At 37.8% G+C, this 12962-nt stretch overlaps 1 protein-coding gene and 1 non-coding gene across 2 annotated transcripts in view; one reads left to right on the top strand and one right to left on the bottom strand.

The window, feature by feature from the left end:
- The window catches only part of LOC135085583 (uncharacterized), a 48775-nt gene that overhangs the window by 2394 nt on the left and 33419 nt on the right, over positions 1 to 12962 (top strand). The gene's annotated exons all lie outside the window — the stretch shown is intronic.
- On the bottom strand, positions 4043 to 4122 carry Trnal-uag (transfer RNA leucine (anticodon UAG)). The gene has a single exon. It is a non-coding gene; the product is annotated as a tRNA-Leu (tRNA).

The following is a 12962-nucleotide window of genomic DNA, read 5'->3' as shown; positions in this document are numbered from 1 at the left end:
TACGGTAATCATCACATTATTAATTAGCATAACTATCTGTTGTATCTTATGTTTACTATTGTTTGTGTAATTAATTAAATCTAATTGTACAATCGGACATTGTTTTTTTATAATAAGATTGCCTCATTATTTATGTTCAGAATAAGAATAAGTAATATTTTTTAGGAAATTGAAACATTTCTTTATTTAGAACTTACATGCATGTAACAATGTGTAAGGTAAGTCGTAATAGATCTCCTAAATAAATATTGCGAGGATTGAAATCAACACCCTGTATAAGGCGCACTTAATGCCACTCGGCATTTTCCTCCAGTACATCTATTAGGGAAGTAGGTAAATAAATTTACAACAAACAATCTATACTCGCGAGCAAAAATATGGAATCACCCATTTGTTTCGAGCGATCACAAAAACTAAATGACTAGTAGAAGACAAATAAAAATGGTACCATTTTAAAGGTAATATTAAAATCTTTAAATTGATACCACAGATACATACATAGTCATTCAGTTCTTAATATTGCTCGGATCAAAACACAAGGTGGTGATTCCATACTTTTGCTTGTAAGTATATATTGCTCTGAATTCATTATTAATGATTGTAAGTCCTTGTAGTTAAAGGTCTCGGTCTAGGAATGGTAAAGGTCGCGGGAAACACCTGGATGAGGGCACTGTAGGGCCTGTCTTTGTGGAAATCCTTGGGGGAAGCCTTTGTCCAGCAAGGATTTTTACAATGACCGGTCCTGCGCTGCCCGCATCCAGGTACTTCCCGCGACCTTCACCAGATCGTCGGTCCACCTAGTGTGGCGCCCACACTACGTCTTCCGGCTCGTGGTCGCCACTCGAGAACTTTTCTGCTCCAACGGCCGACACTCGTCCGTATCCACAAACAATGCTTGCTTAAGTGACGCAGCAAATCGAACGCACAGCGTTGAATAGAGCTCTGATTGGTTCGTGTGTCACCCTGTGCGTCCACGCGCACTGTGAGACCTCATAAAGTTATGCGAATACGGCCGTATCTTTTAATAATAACGTAATTGGAGCAAAGACATTTACCCACTCTAAAGGTTAACCTAAATGATATTATAATAAACAAGTCTCAGGTCACGTTCATCAATCAAGCTGTCCTGCTCTTCCTTCCAAGATGGCTGATAACAGGTCATTGCCATCGCATTCTTAGGTTGTGATAAGGTATAATACCTGTGTGCCAACTGCATGGCAATAACTGTCAAGGAAGATGTACATTTTTATGTATGTACGTACTAGCTTTCCGCCCGCGGCTTCGCCCGCGTGGAATTTTGTCTGTCAAAGAAAAACTTTATCGCGCGCGTCCCTGTTTCAAAAACCGGGATAAAACTATCCTATGTCCTTTCCCGGGACTCGAAACTATCTCTATGCCAAATTTCATCAAAATCGGTTCAGTGGTTTAGGCGTGAAAGCAAGACAGACATGTTGACATCCAGACATCCATACTTGCACGTTTATAATATTAAGGTTCAGTCAAACCAACGCGATCACACGCGATGGCGATGAATGCATTTAAGTCTGATCGCCATTGCTGCACGCCGGCTGATCGCGTGTGATCGCATTGGTTTGGCTGTACCCTTAAAAGATATGAGTGACCATAAGAGATGTTTTCATCTGTTATGTTCATCAAATTGTCGTCTCTTACAAAACAAAGTCGTTATGTGTGTACAATGTTCATTGAATAATGTATCCCTATTTAGTTTATTATAGTTTGCTGGGGCGACTTCGTCCGCCTGGACAACAAGCTTTTGTTTCTCTGAGAGTGAATAGGCACTTACAGGGCAGATATGTATGTACCATCCTAGACTGCATCTCACTTAACACCAGGTGCGATTTCGGTCAAATACCTGCCTTGTCTTGCATAAAAAAAATAAAAAGCTTTGGAGCCCCTTTTCATCTCCTTAGGGGGCGAATTTTGAAAAATCCTCTCTCTTAGTTGATGGCCTACTTCACAATAAATATACGCAGCTTTTTAGCGGAATTCGTTCAGTAATATGAGCTGTGTGTTGATAAAATCAGTCAGTAATGGTTGCCCTTTAAATTATAATACAGACTAGCGGCCGCCCGCGACTTCGTACTCGTGGATCCCGTTTTACTCCCTTAGGGGTTGAATTTTGTAAAATCCCGTCTTAGTGAGCACCTACGTTCTAAAAGGAACCCCCATGCAAAATTTGAGGCTCCTTGCACATGTAGTTTCTGAGATTTCGTGATGAGTGAGTCAGTCAATAAGTGACCTTTCGCTTTTATAGTTAGACTTAGACAAGTTAGATATAGATTAAATATTATTATAGAAATTCACACAGGTGACTTCATGAGCATGAGCCTTCATAAAACAATCGCACAAACATTTCCTCTCATATTATCAAGTGTGATAACATTGTTTATCAGTGCATCATAGTTCCTAGTACTTGTGTTGAATAATGCATTGATAATAACTTTATTTACCCCCTGAGTTACAAATTTACACGAAGATTCGCGTTATCACGATGATGTGTGTAATCAAGTATTCGCGTAAAATAAACTTCCTTATTCGTCGGATTCGTCCATACAATCCTATCCTATTATCCTGTAAATACGAAAGTTTGTATGGATGTCTGGATATCTGTTACTCTTTCACGCAAAAACTACTGAACGGATTTTGATGAAACTATACAGTATTATTGTTTATAACCCAGAATAACATAAGGCTATAATTTATGACGATCTGTGACAAACTAAAATTCACGCGAATCTGATTCCGCGGGAAAAAGCTAGTTATTATATAATTTTTTAGGTTTACTGAACACATTCTGAAGCACAGTTTATAAACACAACAAGGAAAAAAAATGTGTGCCACTGCTCCAATAGGCCAGCTCAGCATTTATCTTAACCCTTAAGTAACACCGTGGGGTAATTTTTTACCCCAGGCGCATAAAAATTTACACATCTTTTTTTCTAGCTAAGCTAGTGCAATGTCATTTTGTGTATTCTCAATGCAGAGTATGCGCTTTAAGCTCGTAGAAGCGGGATGTGAAAATAATCATCCGTTTGGCTTTTACAGGTATGTGGGGTAGAAATTTGCCCCAGGGTGTTAGTTACGCATGCTTTAATTTATCATCACCTAACATGTTATTAAAAGGTTTTTACAATATTGAAACAAAATGAGTAAATATTTTTATGACGATTGAGTAGCACATTGTCTCGAGAATGCAGAGAGATAAATAGAGCTTGATTTACATGATACTCTTCGAACTTTGAAGACATCCTCTCAGAACACAGCGTTCATAAATTCGACACAGAAATAAAGCTCAAAAGTGATAATTACGTAATAATTCAGTGTATGATGTGTTTTGCAAAAAATAATTAGGAATAAAATAAATAAAAAATATTTTTTTCATAATTTTATAAAAAAAAAAGTTTTTTATTATTTTGTTTTATTATAAAGCCAGAAATTTTCGTTTTATTTCATTTTGCGTTTAAAATATGCATAAAACATCTTTTCAATGTTCGACTAGTGTAAGTTTTTGGTTCCCACAATAACTTTCCAAGATTTTTCTAGAAGACTATTGTGGAGACTATTAGTTTCCAATGAAAAATTCTTAAATTTTTGTTATGATTGATTTAAGATGTTTCTTTACGCTAGATAGACGTTATTTTAAAGGAATCGTATAATTTAGTGAGTCCATAATAAATTGTGAATCACAAATTAAATTGATTTTAAATATTTACCTAAAATTTTTCAATTCCGTTTGGGGTTATTTTTTTACCCCAGGGTGTTCAAAGTGTAACCAAAAATAAGGATGTTACTTAAGGGTTAACATGCTCGTAAGGGTATGTCAAGGAGTTGGTCTTCCGCGGAAGCCCTTGTTTTGGCATCGCGAATCCTTTCGGGATTTTTTAGTAATTATAAAAAAAGTCTTTAATTTCTGTTGAAAAAATTTTGTCATTGAAACAATATTTGTAAATTATCACGATATTTCGTTGAATAAATTAGTCGTCCTTGTTGTTATTGCAAAAATAACAAAGCAAAATATATTTGACAGCGGTGGGATTCGAACCCACGCCCTTTCGGACTGGTGCCTAAAACCAGCGCCTTAGACCGCTCGGCCACGCTGCCTCGTGGTGGGGATTGCGAAATTACACAGCACTATCCGCGACTTCTCGCTTCAATTGGCATGGATGAGTCAATGGGGCATGCATGATAATGGTGATAAGTTTGTTTGTATGTAATCACGGAGACGATAATTTTGTATGTCTGTTGTGTGTAGAGATGGGTAAGTGCTAATAATCCGATTAATAGCAATTGGCTAGTAACGGATTAAAAGCAGTTATTAGCCATTAATAGCCAATAATAGCCGATTTCAGATGGTAACCCTGCTATTAATGTTATACTAATGATTAAACATATCCCTTCATAGTTTACAAATTTAGCACTTGAAATTTGGAAGGGATGTAGCTTAGGTACCGTAGAGGTGCATTAAGAAAGGAATACCCGAAATTCCCACGGGCACGGGAATTAGCTGGAAAATCCTTTTGTATGAAAAATCTAAACCGCTTAAGTTAGACGCTTGAAATTTGGCATGCAGGTACCTTAGTAAACTTAAAGCTTAGTTACAAGAGGATATTGCAAAATTCCCACGGAAACGGGAGTTAGCGGGAAAAAAACATTTGTATGAAAAAATCTAAACCACGTAAGATAGACGCTTGAAATTTGGCATGCAGGTACCTTAGTAAAGTCAAAGCTTAGTTACAAGAGGGTATTGCAAAATTCCAACGGGAACGGGAGTTAGCGGGAAAAAACATTTGTATGAAAAAATCTAAACCACGTAAGATAGACGCTTGAAATTTGGCATGCAGGTACCTTAGTAAACTCAAAGCTTAGTTACAAGAGGATATTGCAAAATTCCCACGGGAACGGGAGTTAGCGGGAAAAAACATTTGTATGAAAAAATCTAAACCGCGTAAGATAGATGTAGGGGCTAAAACGGGATCCACGCGTACGAAGTCGCAGGCGGCCACTAGTCTAAATATATAAAAGGAGAAACTGACTGACTTAGTGACATATCAACGCACAGCCTAAACGGCTAAACATAATTATGCACTTGAAATTTGGAAGGGACGTAGCTTAGGTACCGTAGAGGTGCACTAAGAAAGGAATTCCTGAAATTCCTACGGGAACGGGAATTAGCGGGAAGATCCTTTGGTATGAAAAATCTAAACCGCTTAAGTTAGACGCTTGAAATGTGGCATGCAGGTACCTTAGTAAACTTAAAGCTTAATTACAACAGGATATTGCAAAATTCCAACGGGAACGGGAATCAGCGGGAAAAAACATTTGTATGAAAAAATCTAAACCGCGTAAGATAGACGCTTGAAATTTGGCATGTAGGTACCTTAGTAAACTGAAAGCTTAGTTTCAACAAGGAATTCCCGAAATTCCCACGGGAACGGGAATGATCGGAAAAATCCTTTTGTATGAAAAATCTAAACCGCCTAAGTTAGACGCTTGAAATTTGGCATGCAGGTACCTTAGTAAACTTAAAGCTTAGTTACAACAGGATATTGCAAATAGGCGGAACTACTAAACCTATTTTTATCGATAAAAAAAGTCAAAAAATATCTGAGTTTTTATTATTTATTGACATTTTCTGGGTATTTTACGTATTTTTTTAGTATCGCCTGTTATTAAGCACTAGCGGCCGCCCGCGACTTCGTACGCGTGGATCCCGTTTTACCCCCTTCATCTATCTTACGTGGTTTAGATTTTTTCATACAAATGTTTTTTCCTAACTCCCGTTCCCGTGGGAATTTTGGAAAATCCTGTTGTAACTAAGCTTTAAGTTTACTAAGGTACCTGCATGCCAAATTTCAAGCGTCTAACTTAAGCGGTTTAGATTATTCATACAAAAGGATTTTCCCGCTAATTCCCGTTCCCGTGGGAATTTCGGGAATTCCTTGTTGTAACTAAGCTTTCAGTTGACTAAGGTATCTACATGCCAAATTTCAAGCGTGTAACTTAAGCGGTTTACTTTTTTCATACAAAAAGATTTTCCAGCTAATTCCCAATACCGTGGGAATTTCGGGAATTCCTTGTTGTAACTAAGCTTTAAGTTTACTAATGTACCTACATGCCAAATTTCAAGCGTCTGACTTAAGCGGTTTAGATTTTTCATACAAAAGGATTTTCCCGCTAATTCCCGTTCCCGTGGGAATATCGGGAATTCCTTGTTGTAACTAAGCTTTAAGTTTACTAATGTACCTACATGCCAAATTTCAAGGGTCTAACTTAAGCGGTTTAGATTTTTCATACAAAAGGATTTTCCCGCTAATTCCCGATCCCTTGGGAATTTTGGTAATTCCTTTCTTAGTGCACCTCTACGGTATTTAAGCTACGTCCCTTCCAAATTTCAAGTGCCTACGTTTAGCCGTTTAGGCTGTGCGTTGATCTGTCACTAAGTCAGTCAGTTTCTCCTTTTATATATTTAGATTCTTTTTTAACTACAATGTCGTTTATATAAATTACATCGATGTTTTTTAATATTTTAGTTCTTTTTTGTTTCTTTGAGTAATGTTTGATTTTAATATTGATTTGATTTTAAAGGTGGAAGAAAAAACGTAAGAAACTATTAATAGCAGGGTTACTAGCCAGTGGATGGCTAATAATGGCTATTAATAGATAATAATCAGTTATTATCCAAACTAGCTGGCTACAAACCCATCTCTAGTTGTGTGTGTATCAGACGGATCTGTTATGTAAATGCAGATACCTAGATAGAATAATAATTGGCGAATACGATGAATAGTTGGCAGCAGTCAAGCTAAACTCTGTGGCACTTATGTATTTGTAGTAGAGGTTATTTTGCAACTAGAATGTATAGGCTTATGTGCTATTAGATCGTTTTAAAAACATTGGTACAGTCCACCACAGTTTCAGCAAAATCTGACCTAGGTAAAAAGCACTAACTTCAACTGCATAAGATTTACAAAGCTTAGCTTTTTGCCGCCGACTTGTTTTTTATATATTTTTAACACGAACTTTGGTTTTGTAGCCCCCAAAAGGATGGACGGATTTCGATTTTTGTTGGAAGGTGACTGGATAGAGTGCAAAACATCATCAGGTCATTTATTCTGCAAGAGCACGACCCTTTTTAATTTACCAGAGGCTAAATGGAGGAATTAGTTCTTTAGGCGATGCACAATAAAGATGGAACGTTTTTGATTTTACTTATTTTTGTTTAAAAGTTGTTGTAAAAGGTCCACAAGTAATAGCTCCCAAAATGATTAATTGAATTTTCGAACTTTGTTATTGGAATCCCATGTGTCCGAAACTCAGAATAAAAATATTTTAAAACATCCACCTCAATAATTTCGAGAACATTCTCAGATCTCTCAATTTAAGAGACAGTACATTCCCCGTTCACCTCCAGACTATGTAGTTTAGAGTCTAGACTCAATGTCAGTTCATACCTACGCGCATCGATTGCGGACCGACGACCCCTGTGGTTGAAGCCTTAGGCACAAAATATAACAGAAGGTAAACTCCATACCTACTAAGCGCGCTCGTGCCACGCACACATAGACACCGCTCACGTACGCGTTATCAAGACTGTCTTGGACGAATGCGAGGCGCGACTGCGTTCGCTTGAGTGACGCTGCTCACGCGTTTGTGAAATTATTTTGTTTGTGCGAAAATGAGTGAACAACAAAAAAGGGGTAATATAACATTTGATAAGTAGACGGTTGCTTACACTCAACATTAAAAACTAAATTTTCGTTTTTAAACTACCAGTTGATTCCGGGAGGTAATAAGGTATTTATTTTTATTTCAATAGTTCGTTTAACGTTGATAAATTGAAATCCAACTCAATTATTAGGAATATCGAATTGTTTTAAAGAGGTTTTAGGAATTATTGGATAATAGTGTCAACCACTCAACTACATACTACTTCCTTCTCGTGTATTTGTTTGCAAACTATTACTTACTATCATAACGAAATAAACGCAACACATGACAAGACAACCCTAGCGCGACGGCCGAGCGTGCGAGCGAGCGAGGTATGCAAAGCGAGGTACATACATGAGTTTGTGCATGAGTTTACCTTCTGTTATATTTTGTGCCTTAGGGTACTGTCTGCACCCTTAATATAGAGAGATGCCAAGTAATGCGCTGAGTTCAAAACTCAGTAACGCATTAAAAATTCACACACACAAAGAAATCAAAATATATGCTCATTATTCACTGCGGTATCATTACTCAACGTTCGAATAATCTTTAGTACTATGCAAGCAATGTAAACTGTTTACAATATGACGTCGCTTGCTGCCATCATTGCTGTCGCGAGCAATGTGTTCTGTTTTTGGGCATATTGCTGCGACACCGGCCCCGCCCCCTTGTCACATCTCCCTTTAGGTTCTCTGATCTGCACCCTTAGGAGAACTATCAACGATGTTGATTCGATGGAAATGACTGGAAAAATGTCTAGACTTCAATGTCAGTTCACACCTACGCGCATCGATTGCGGACCGACGATCCCTGTGGTTGAAGCCTTAGGGTACTGTCTGCACTCTTACTAGAACTGAAGAAAGATGTTGGTTCAATGGAAATGACTGGAAAAATGTCTAGACTTCAATGTCAGTTCACACCTACGCGCAAACATTCGAACAACATCCGTTTCGATTTTTCCATCCACATCTCTCCAATATTTTGAAAAAGAGGCTGACTGAGTTTCTTCTGCCACTTCTTCTCAGCACAAGCCCATTTTATGTTGTCCCGAAGGGCCCTGGAAAGGGTCTAAGTACTGAATAAAAGATTTATATTTGTATTTACTCGAAGAGGAGGGTTATGTTTTTCACAATATTTATAGTAAGTTAGGATTAGTCTTCATTTTGTACACTGGCCCATCTAGTTAATCTAACCCTTCGTAAATCCATCCCTTCGCTCATCGAGGGTAGTAATAACCTACCATTTGACTCCCTATCATTCGTCAAATACCGTCTGGAAACTTAAGCATATAAAAAAAGTTTGTAACTTTCGTGTTTTAGTTTTCTTCTTATTCAAATGTCTAGTCAGCGATTTTAAATGCGTATTACTATTGCTATCATCATTATGTGGAATACGTACCTAATATTATCATTATTCTCATTACTATAAATTACTATTCTATTCCCACCTCTCGTTCCCACCGCTGCAACTCCTGTGTAGCCAGGATTTACAGCTTGACCGCCATAAAAACCCAACCAGTGAAGGCCAAGTTTGTCTCGGGGAAAAGTTAAACTGTCTTTGGACCCGCAACGAAATTAATCAGAAGAACATAGTAGTTCGAAGTTAAGGTTCAACTTCCCTGCAGTGCAATCTGACACTAGTTAAGTGTCACTTGTTACAACCCATAAAAAGTACAATAAATCGGATCATAATCTAAAAACAACCAAGTTTTTCCCATACACCTATTTACTATTCCAACTATAACCGCACAAACTACCAACAGCTTTTCCACTGGAATTTAATCTTCATATTCCCGGTGTTTTAATTAAAAATTCCACCAGGACGATGCACTAAATGGAAACTAGCTGGAACTGGGCCACCAACTTTACCTGCACTGGTTTGTTCCACGAAGTTGGATCCTTTTCATCCTGCCACGTGTGGAAACTGGAATTTAATAAAGTTATGTTGCACTGGATTTATCTGGAACTAGGTTCTGGGTGTGACTTTACTCGCGTAGATTTCGATCTGTCATAGAAAGTATTTATGAGTCAAAATAACCAATGAGAAATCGGGACATGTCGGGACGCCAAATGTCTCGGTTCCTGTGTTACCAAATCTTAGAAACGGTACTATTCCCACCTCTCGTTCCCACCGCTGCAACTCCTGTGTAGCCAGGATCAGAAATCAAATTGCAGCCTTAGGAATGTATGGGAAACCGGGACACTATTAAAGGTACATCGGGACGCCTACTGTCCTGATTTCGATGACAAACTGGGACACAATGGGGGTTCTGTCGGCCGTTTGGTGTAGTGGTTCAGAACGTGCTACTATGCCAAGAGGTCCCGGGTTCGATTCCCGGCCGGGCAGAAATTGAAATGATGAATTTTAATTTCTGTGACGGGTCTGGATGTTGCTATGTATAATATGTATGTATTTAAAAAAAAAAAGTATACAGGGTGTCCCGTAATGTAACGTCAAGCCGGAACTGGGTGTTGAGGCAAGTTGTGCTGGTTATCAGAAAAATATAAAAAAAAATCTATGTGGCATATTTTAAAAATAATAGGTATTTAAAAAAATAAAAAAATTCTACTCCAGGTGACGGTCCTTTTACTCGTGTTGCCACAAATCTTCACTTTTTCCAAATTTTTTTTTTGTTATGTAACCCTGAATAATGCTTCTCTAAATTGTTATCAAAATTACAAAACCAGCTGCTCCAACTTGGATGAAAAAAATACATTATTCCCAAAAAATATATCAAAATAAAAATTTTGCCTAGTTTAAACTGACTGTACTGAAAAAAAATTGTACTACGCCAGTGTGGCAAGTGACGTCATAATTTGGCGCATTTAGTAAGGATTCCAAAATGGTATAACACTTTGTAAAATCTTGCTGTAATTGTCGACAATTTTTGTTTATTGGAAATAATCCCGTTTGTAACTTTATCTACCTTGGTTAAAAATATTATTCTAATGTGCCCAAAATTCAAGTTTCTGGCTTAAGTGAGGTGGAGAAGCCATTTTAAAAGGTATGAGCGGGACGGAGAGGGCCATCTTACCAAGCAGGGATGTTATGGATATCCGTAACCGTAACCGAAACTATCGGATATCCGAAATAAAAAAATGTCCATAACCGTAACCGAAACTGATTCAAAAGTTACGAATAGTTTCGGATAAAGGCCAAACTGCAAAACTCTATGAAATCTGCAGTATACACGCCGCAGCTGCAATGCCGCGCTGCCGATTTCATAGTTTTGCAGTTTGCGGTTGCAGTTTGCGGTCTGCGCCCCGTCTTGGAATTGTACCTTAAATCTTAATATTAGTTACCAACTTGTCTGGCATTCGCTGGCACCATCTAATATGCCAGCCTGTTTTACCTTTATCATACATAGGTGTCGTCTTAGTTGGTACATAAAGTAGCTATGTGGGTCACGCTCACGCAGCATCTTGCTATTTGTATTATACCTACATTTTTGAAATTCTAATAATTCCGTAACCGAAATTATCCGAGACTTTCGGATAATCTGAAATGATTTCATATCCGTGACCGTAACCGAAACCGGTATAATATTATTCTAATATCCGTAACCGTATCCATAACCGAAACTTCATATCCTTATTATCCCTGTTACCAAGTACAAGTGCAGGCAGAGCAGGTAGTAAAGGCGCGCGCACACGGGTGACTTTTGTCACAGTATGTCAACTACTAATTACTGTCATGGTGACAAAAGTTTATGTGACTGACTGTACGGTAGTCAGTCACAGAAACTTGAATTTTGGGCACATTAGAATAATAATTTTTAACCAAGGTAGATAAAGTTAAAAACGGGACTATTTCAAAAAAACCAAAAATTGTCGACAATTACAGCAAAAATTTACCAAGTGTTATACCATTTTGGAATCCCAACTAATATTATAAATGCGAAAGTAACTCTGTCTGTCTGTCTGTTACGCTTTCCCGCTTAAACCTCGCAACCGATTTTGATGAAATTTGGCATAGAGATAGTTTGAGTCCCGGGAAAGAACATAGGATAGTTTTTATCCCGGTTTTTGAAACAGGGACGCGCGCGATAAAGTTTTTCTGTGACAGACAAAATTCCACGCGGGCGAAGCCGCGGGCGGAAAGCTAGTCCTTACTAAATGCGCCAAATTATGACGTCACTTGCCACACTCGCGCAGTACATTTTTTTTTTCAGTACAGTCAGTTTAAACTAGGCAAAATTTTTATTTTGAAATTTTTTTTGGGAATAATGTATTTTTTTCATCCAAGCTGGAGCAGCTGGTTTTGTAATTTTGATAACAATTTAGAGAAGCATTATTCAGGGTTACATAACAAAAAAAAAATTTGGAAAAAGTGAAGATTTGTGGCAACCCGAGCAAAAGGACCGTCACCTGGAGTAGAATTTTTTGATTTTTTTTAAATGCCTATTATTTTTAAAATATGCCATATAGATTTTTTTTTATATTTTTCTGATAACCAGCACAACTTGCCTCAACACCCAGTTCCGGCTTGACGTTACATTACGGGACACCCTGTATAAGTAGTATATCCGTTAAGCTAGCACCCATAACACAAGCATTAAGTTGCTTACTTTGGGGCTAGCTGGCGATGTGTGAAATTGTCTAAAGATTTATTTATTTACAATTAAAGGTACAGTCGCGGAATAAAAAGGTTCGTCACCTTAGTGTCGGTTTTCGCTTGCACCAAAGAGTCAAACCTGCCAACATAACAGTGCAAGAAACAGTGCTGCTAACATTTAAATAAATATGACGTTTGCTGACGAATAAGGTTTTGCTTGTTTATTTTTCCATCCCATCAGTGCAATGCAATGATGACATTGACCAATTGACAATAGTTTTTTTTATTTAATAGACATAATAATGGCAGGTTGAACCAGGCCTGTTCATCTCCGCGAGTTTACATCGAAAACAAAACACGCACGATTGCCCCCTACAAGAGTTCTATTCGACAAGGCCTCACATACGAGCGAACATTGACTCACGCACGCGTATTCTTGTGTATGATGGAAAAAAATAAAGAAAATGGTGTACTAAATACTGTGCAGTATTTAACTGCCTAAATAATAATAAAAACACAGAATGTACTTTTTTAAGTTGCCTGAAGACACTGAGAGGTAAATAAGTAGTTAATATTATTCATGATAATTCATGCTAAATCATGTATTTCCTCCGCCATTTTCTGCAGATTGGCACCTCACGTCACATCATTTTACCGAAGTCAGCCCTATAGCTTCGGCG

This window comes from Ostrinia nubilalis, chromosome 29, assembly GCF_963855985.1.
Source record: "Ostrinia nubilalis chromosome 29, ilOstNubi1.1, whole genome shotgun sequence".
Classification (NCBI taxonomy): domain Eukaryota; kingdom Metazoa; phylum Arthropoda; class Insecta; order Lepidoptera; family Crambidae; genus Ostrinia; species Ostrinia nubilalis.
The sequence above is the reverse complement of the archived record's forward strand: the minus strand, read 5'-3'. Positions and strand labels throughout refer to the sequence as shown.